This window comes from Scylla paramamosain, chromosome 3 (assembly GCF_035594125.1).
Source record: "Scylla paramamosain isolate STU-SP2022 chromosome 3, ASM3559412v1, whole genome shotgun sequence".
Taxonomy (NCBI): Eukaryota; Metazoa; Arthropoda; class Malacostraca; order Decapoda; family Portunidae; genus Scylla; species Scylla paramamosain.
This window is the reverse complement of record NC_087153.1, coordinates 40,733,336-40,740,521: the sequence shown is the minus strand read 5'-3', so window position 1 is coordinate 40,740,521 and position 7,186 is coordinate 40,733,336.

The following is a 7,186-nucleotide window of genomic DNA, read 5'->3' as shown; positions in this document are numbered from 1 at the left end:
CAATGAGATAACCTGAGAGGACGTGTGTGTGTGTGTGTGTGTGTGTGTGTGTGTGTGTGTGTGTGTGAGACTGCTTTAAGATCTCTCTCTCTCTCTCTCTCTCTCTCTCTCTCTCTCTCTCTCTCTCTCTCTCTCTCTCTCTCTCTCTCTCTCTCTCTCTCTCTCTCTCATATATGACTTCATTAATGCATACTTCTATTTTTCTCTTTCATTCCCTTGTATCATTCCCTCTTATCTTCCTTGTCCCTCCTCCCTCCCTCTTATCTCCTCCTCCTCCTCCTCCTCCTCCTCCTCCTCCTCCTCCTTCCTTCCTCCTTCCTTTACCTCAAGACACCAGGCCTCTGTTACCTGTTGGCTTCACTTCCCTTGGCTTCACTTCACTTGCAAACAGAGCAAATCCTTTATTAAGCTAACGTTTCTTCTACCCTTCTCCTTCTACTTCTTCCTCCTTCCTTCCTTCCCTTCCCCTCCCTTTCCGTCCCTCTTCTTTCCTTCAGTTCTCTTTTTTTTTTCTCCTACCTTTCATGCTTTCTTTCTTCTTCTTCTTCTTCTTCTTCTTCTTCTTCTTCTTCTTCTTCTTCCTTCGATTCCTTTTCCTTACCTAGCTCCTTCATTTCTTTCCTTTCCTCTCTTTCTCCTTACCTTTATGTTCCTTAACCCACCTTCCTTTCCCAATCCCTCCTTCCTTTCCTTCCCTACCCTTCCCCCTCCTTCCTTTCCTCTCTCCCTCCTTTCGTTTCTTTCCTCCCCTACGTCCTTTCTCTCCTTCCCTTCCCTTCTCTACCCTCCTACCCTCTTCCCTTCCCTTCGCTACCCGCTCCTTCCTACACCCTCCTTCCTTTCCTCCCTTCTCTATCCCCTCCTCCCCTCCCTTCTCTTCCCTTCGCTATCCCCTCCTTCCTACACTCTCCTTCCTCCCTTACCTCCTCCTGTCGTCCCCTCCTTCCCTTCCCTTCCACCCTCCAGTAACAGTACCCCGTAACACGCCTCTCCGTCACCCATATATTCGTCTCACTTAAGGGAACCGTCACGCAAGGGTTCGACTAAGTGCTAACCGTCACGAAGGCTGAAACTCCAGACCTATCGCTCACAAAGACACCCTTATGAGCTTCGCAAATGGTGATGGTGATCTGAAGGGTGAGGAGCAAGGATAGTGAATTTGAGAGCGGCGCAGGTTCATCATTATTTATGGTGTCGCAGGGAGAGGGAGTGAGAGGGAGAGGGTGAGAGGTGAAAAGGTCTGTAAAGATGAGAGGGAAGGGATGAAGGAGGAAGGTGTTAAGTGAGAGAGAGAGAGAGAGAGAGAGAGAGAGAGAGAGAGAGAGAGAGAGAGAGAGAGAGAGAGAGAGAGAGAGAGAGAGAGAGAGAGAGAGAGAGAGATAGTGTAGTGATGAGAGAGGGGGCTTGAGTTTGCTGAAGAGAGGAGGAGGAGGAGGAGGAGGAGGAGGAGGAGGAGGAGGAATACAAAGGAAAGAACAGACAGCAACAGCCCTACTGGGCCTAACGAGGCTGTCTGTGTGGAGGAGGAGGAGGAAGAGGAGGAGGAGGAGGAGGAGGAGGAGGAGGAGGAGGAGGAGGAGGAGGAGGAGGAGGAGGAGGAGGAGGAGGAGGAGGAGGAGGAGGAATACAAAAGAATACAAAGGAATACAAAGGAATACAAAGGAAAGCCAAACAGTAACAGACCTTTTGGTACTTGCAAGGCTGTTTGGTAACTACTTCTAACTAGCTACAGGGAAGAGAGACAGGACAGCATAGCAGAAGGCGGAGGAGGAGGAGGAGGAGGAGAGAGGAACAGAAGCTTGAAAATAGTGAACAAGGAAATGTCAGAAGTGGCTGAGAGAGAGAGAGAGAGAGAGAGAGAGAGAGAGAGAGAGAGAGAGAGAGAGAGAGAGAGAGAGAGAGAGAGAGAGAGAGAGAGAGAGAGAGAGAGAGAGAGAGAGAGAGAGAGAGAGAGAGAGACAGACACACACATTGTCACCAACCTACTTTGATCTACTAAGAAGAATGACAGACACACATCTCAATGAACTGCAACAATAGGACGACGTAGCAGCGACGACACAGTGACTACAGGGACAACAATAGCTAGACACACTCCCTCCCTCATACCACACTCGCCACACTCAATGCCTGCCGCTGACTAAGGACCGTGCTCTGAAACACTCCTGCGCCGCACCTCCACTACTTTCAAAAGCTTTAGCTGAAGTTACACGGGTTTTTAATGGCGTTTTTATGGTTCTAGGGACAGATTAATAAGATTTCTACAATATTAACAGAAGAAACACTCTTGAGAACACGGCTAATTTTTGTGGCCTTTAAAAAACACCCTGGCAGAGTTACATGGAATTTTTAGGGTGTTTTTAAGGTTCTAGGGACAGATTAACAAGATTTCTACATTATTAACTAGGGAAACACTTTTGAGAACCCATCTGATCATCTCTATGGCCTTTGAAAATCATCCTGGTGAAATAATAAGGGTTTTTAAGGGTGTTTTTAAGGTTCTAGGGACAGATTAACAAGATTTCTACATTATTAACAGGGAAAACACTCTTGATCATCTCTGTGGCCTTTAAAAATCACCCTGGTGGAGTTATATGGGTTTTTAAGGGTGTTTTTAAGGTTCTGGGTACTGATTAACAAAATTTCTACATCATTAACGTGGGAAACCCTCTTGAGAACCCGGCTGATCATCTCTGTGGCCTTTGAAAATAATCCTGCTGAAGTTACGCTGGTCTTTACGGTTCTAGGGACAGATTAATAGCATTTCTACATTATTAACAGGGGAAACACTCTTGAGAACCCAGCTGATCATCTTTGTGGCCTTTGAAAATTACCGTGGTGAGAGAGCGGAGAGTTTCATAAGAAGGGACTAACTCTGTACAGGGGGAGGCTGTGTTGTAAGACTCCTCATGAATATATTAATTATTTCATGGTCTTTCATGGGTGTGTATAATGTCATTCGGTGGGTACTGGAATCTTGCATCTCTCTCTCTCTCTCTCTCTCTCTCTCTCTCTCTCTCTCTCTCTCTCTCTCTCTCTCTCTCTCTCTCTCTCTCTCTCTCTGTTCCCTATTGACTCTGCGCTAACAACCTGATTACTGAGTCCGTTCCATTCATTCTCCTACTTTATTTGAGAATCTGTTTATTTCTGTATCATTTTATTCATGTTTGTATGTTTCTACCAATAACCTCGACCCTTAAACATATCTAACATATCTAACCTTCTTTTAAAAGCTCCCTATTGACTCGGCACTAACAACCTAATCACTGAGAGAGACGAGTCACTTCACTCCCCTTTCTTCATATTTCCTTTCATAAAACAGGCCTATCTATTTCCACCTCCCTATCTACTTTCAGCCTCCCTATTGACTCGACACAAATAGCCATCCAGTCCATTCACTCCCTGCTCCACATCACAGCTTAATGAAGACGCAGATGGGTAGACCTGATGTCCTTTATATTACAAGGCATCATTTGCGTGCCCCCTCCTCTGAATACATGAACGCAGCACCTTCACCACCCGGCACCTGAGCCCTGTCACACACCCACTAAGCATTGCAATCTCGCACACCACAGCCAATGGGAGACAAGGAACGGTGGGTGGTAATGGAAGTAGCCAATCACACGGATTTCCTTCTGTACAGTGAGGACCAATGGCGCTAAGGTTTGCAGTCAGGCCTCATTGGTACACGGGTCAGTCAGTGAAGGGTGCCGCATTCACACCTACGTACGCATGCGCAAGGAATGCATCATTGGTGTCCTCGCCCGCCCGCCCGCCGCCTCGCTCCCTCAGACGTCTGTGTTGCAGAATTAGTGTGATGGATACGTGTGTGTGTGTGTGTGTGTGTGTGTGTGTGTGTGTGTGTGTGTGTGTGTGTGTGTGTGTGTGTGTGTGTGTGTGTGTGTTTATAATTTTCAGTAAAGAAATGTATTTATTCATTTATCATGGTGCAAAAATTGGCGTACATTTAATAACCCGCAGTGTTATTAGGAGTTTGAAAGATGAAGAAGACAGATAAAGAAGGACGAGGAGAGAGAGAATAAAGATTAATCTAAACAGCAACAATACCACCACCACCACCACCACTACCAACAACAACAACAACAACAAAAGCAACGTCAACAATAACAACAGTGCCACCAACAAAGAAAAGAGAAGGAATGGTAATGAGAGGAGGGAGGAAATAGAAAAGGAGAGGAGGAGGAGGAGGAGGAGGAGGAGGAGGAGGAGGAGGAGGAGGAGGAGGAGAAGGAGGAGGAGGAGGAGGAGGAGGAGGAGGAGTAATGGGCTGAAGCAAGACTGACACGCTTCAGTTGTCTTGGCTTCTGTCAAGATTATACACGAGGGTCGGAGTCAAGTTACACACACACACACACACACACACACACAGAAAGGTTACACATGGTGATGATTCAACACATACATGACTTCACAGAATGCGGTAGAGATGGTGGTGGTGTAGTAGTAGTAGTAGTAGTAGTAGTAGTATTAGTAGTAGTAGTAGTAGTAGTAGTAGTAGTTAGTAGTAGTAGTAGTAGTAGTAGTAGTAGTAGTAGTAGTAGTAGTAGTAGTAGTAGTAGTAGTAGTAGTAGTAGTAGTAGTAGTAAAGAAGAGAAGGGAGGAAGAGAGGAAGGGAAGAAAAGTTAGTAAGAAAAGTTGAGAGAGAGAGAGAGAGAGAGAGAGAGAGAGAGAGAGAGAGAGAGAGAGAGAGAGAGAGAGAGAGAGAGAGAGAGAGAGAGAGAGAGAGAGAAAGTAATATGAGGTAAGAGAAGCAGGAGAGAGGGAGTAAGGAGAGGACAGAAAGGAGAGAGAGAGAAAGGGGGGAGAGCAAGGAGGAGGAACAGGACAGGGGGAGGGGGAAGGGGAGGGGACAGGGGACAGGGGGAGAAAGGGGAGAGGGACGGGCAAGCAGTGGCAGGGTATTTTTGGCAAAGAAGGATTTGGCTTAATTTTCTAAACCCTGGCGTCATCTTCTTCTCCTCCTCCTCCTCCTCCTCCTCCTCCTCCAGCCTTCTTCTGCGCTATCCTATCTCTCCCAATAATAGCTAGAATAGAATAGTTACCAAACCAGCCTAGTAAGGACCTTAGGATCTATTGCTGTTTGGACTTCCTTTGTATTCCTTTGTATTCCTCCTCCTCCTCCTCCTCCTCCTCCTGCTACCTAACCTCCTACTGTTCAATGTTTCCCTCTATGCTCTTCCTACTTTCATTATCCTTCTCTCTCCTCCTCCTCCTCCTCCTCCTCCTCCTCCTTCTCTTCTTCCTTCTCCGTACGTATGCTAATGCCATCCTCTTCACCTTCTTGAAACACTCGCCTTCCTCCTCCTCCTCCTCCTCCTCCTCCTCCTCCACAATCACCAGCAACATTACACAGACACACACACAGACTCACCTCTATTCGGAGCAGAGAGAGAGAGAGAGAGAGAGAGAGAGAGAGAGAGAGAGAGAGAGAGAGAGAGAGAGAGAGAGAGAGAGAGAGAGAGAGAGAGAGAGAGAGAGAGAGAGAGAGAGAGAGAGAGAGAGAGAGAGAGAATATGGGAACACGAAGAATGTAAATAAGAGCAGAAAAAAAGGAGAGGAAAAGGAGAATAAAGAGAAGGAGAAGGAGGGAGAGAGGAATGAGGGGAGGAAAAAAGGGAGGAATGACTCAGTGGAGGGGAGAGGAATAAGGTACCAGGGAGGAATGTGGGGGTAAATAGAGGAGGAGGAGGAGGAGGAGGAGGAGGAGGAGGAGGAGGAGGAGGAGGAGGAGGAGGAGGAGGAGGGAGGAGATAATTACGGGGAGATAAGGGGAGAAAGTGAGAGGATATGTAAGAGGAGAAGAGGAAGGGAGAGGGGAAGAGAGGAAGGAAGAGAGGAAGCACTGAGGAGGAGGAGGAGGAGGAGGAGGAGGAGAAGAGATGAATGTGTGTGTGAGTTAACAGAGGACAACGGTGTGTGCAGAAGGAAGAAGAAGAGGAGGAGGAGGAGGAGGAGGAGGAAAGGAATGCACTTAGTCTATAGCAACTGTGAGGTGTGAGGAAGAATCTTTTAGCACCTCCTCCTCCTCCTCCTCTTCCTCCTCCTCTTCCTCCTTCTCCTCCCCCTCCTCCTCTCCTTCCTTCTCATTCTTCTCCTTATTATCGAGAAGGAAAATGAAGAAAAAAGCAAAATTTACGAAATAGGAGAAGAAAGAGTGAGAGAGAGAGAGAGAGAGAGAGAGAGAGAGAGAGAGAGAGAGAGAGAGAGAGAGAGAGAGAGAGAGAGAGAGAGAGAGAGAGAGAGAGAGACTAAATAAACAATCCGTGAGACATTCCCAGATTTTGTAACTCTTAAACACACACACACACACACACACACACACACACACACACACACACACACACACACACACACACGTAGGTTAGGTAGACAGACAGATACACGGACAAATAGACAGGGATAAACACACACACACACACACACACACACACACACACACACACACACACACACACACACACACACACACAATACACAGTACACAGTAGCACAAGGAACTTCGTGTGTGTGTGTGTGTGTGTGTGTGTGTGTGTGTGTGTGTGTGTGTGTGTGTGTGTGTGTGTGTGTGTCTGCGTGTTTCGCCGCCAGATCCACCTGCCAGGAATGTCTACCTTGACCTTTCCCCGTCAGGTCAGAAGGTCAGAGGTCACCCAGCCATTAATATCCTGGCGGGGCGGAGGAGGAGGAGGAAGAATAGGAAGAGGATTAAGAGTGGGAGGAGGAGGAGGAGGAAGGGAACAAGGAGGAAGAATATAAGGAAGAAGAGAAGGAGAAAGACGAAGAGAAGCAAAGCAGGAAATCGAGAACTAGATTAGTAGCACTAGAAGTAGTAGTAGTAGTAGTAGTAGTAGTAGTAGTAGTAGTAGTAGTAGTAGTAGTAGTAGTAGTAGTAGTAGTAGCAGTAGTAATAGTAGTAGTAGTAGTAGTAGTAGTAGTAGTAGCAGCAGTAGTAATAGTAGTAGTAGTAGTAGTAGTAGTAGTAGTAGTAGCAGTAGTAATAGTAGTAGTAGTAGTAGTAACAGCTGTAGGAGAGAAAAAAATAAAATAGAATTACAAAACACAAGAATCACAAAGGAACACAAAGGATACCCAAGCAACCCTCCCTTATGGCTGTACGTGGCTCCTTGGCGACTAACTCAACCTAACTACACCAGAAAAAAATTGT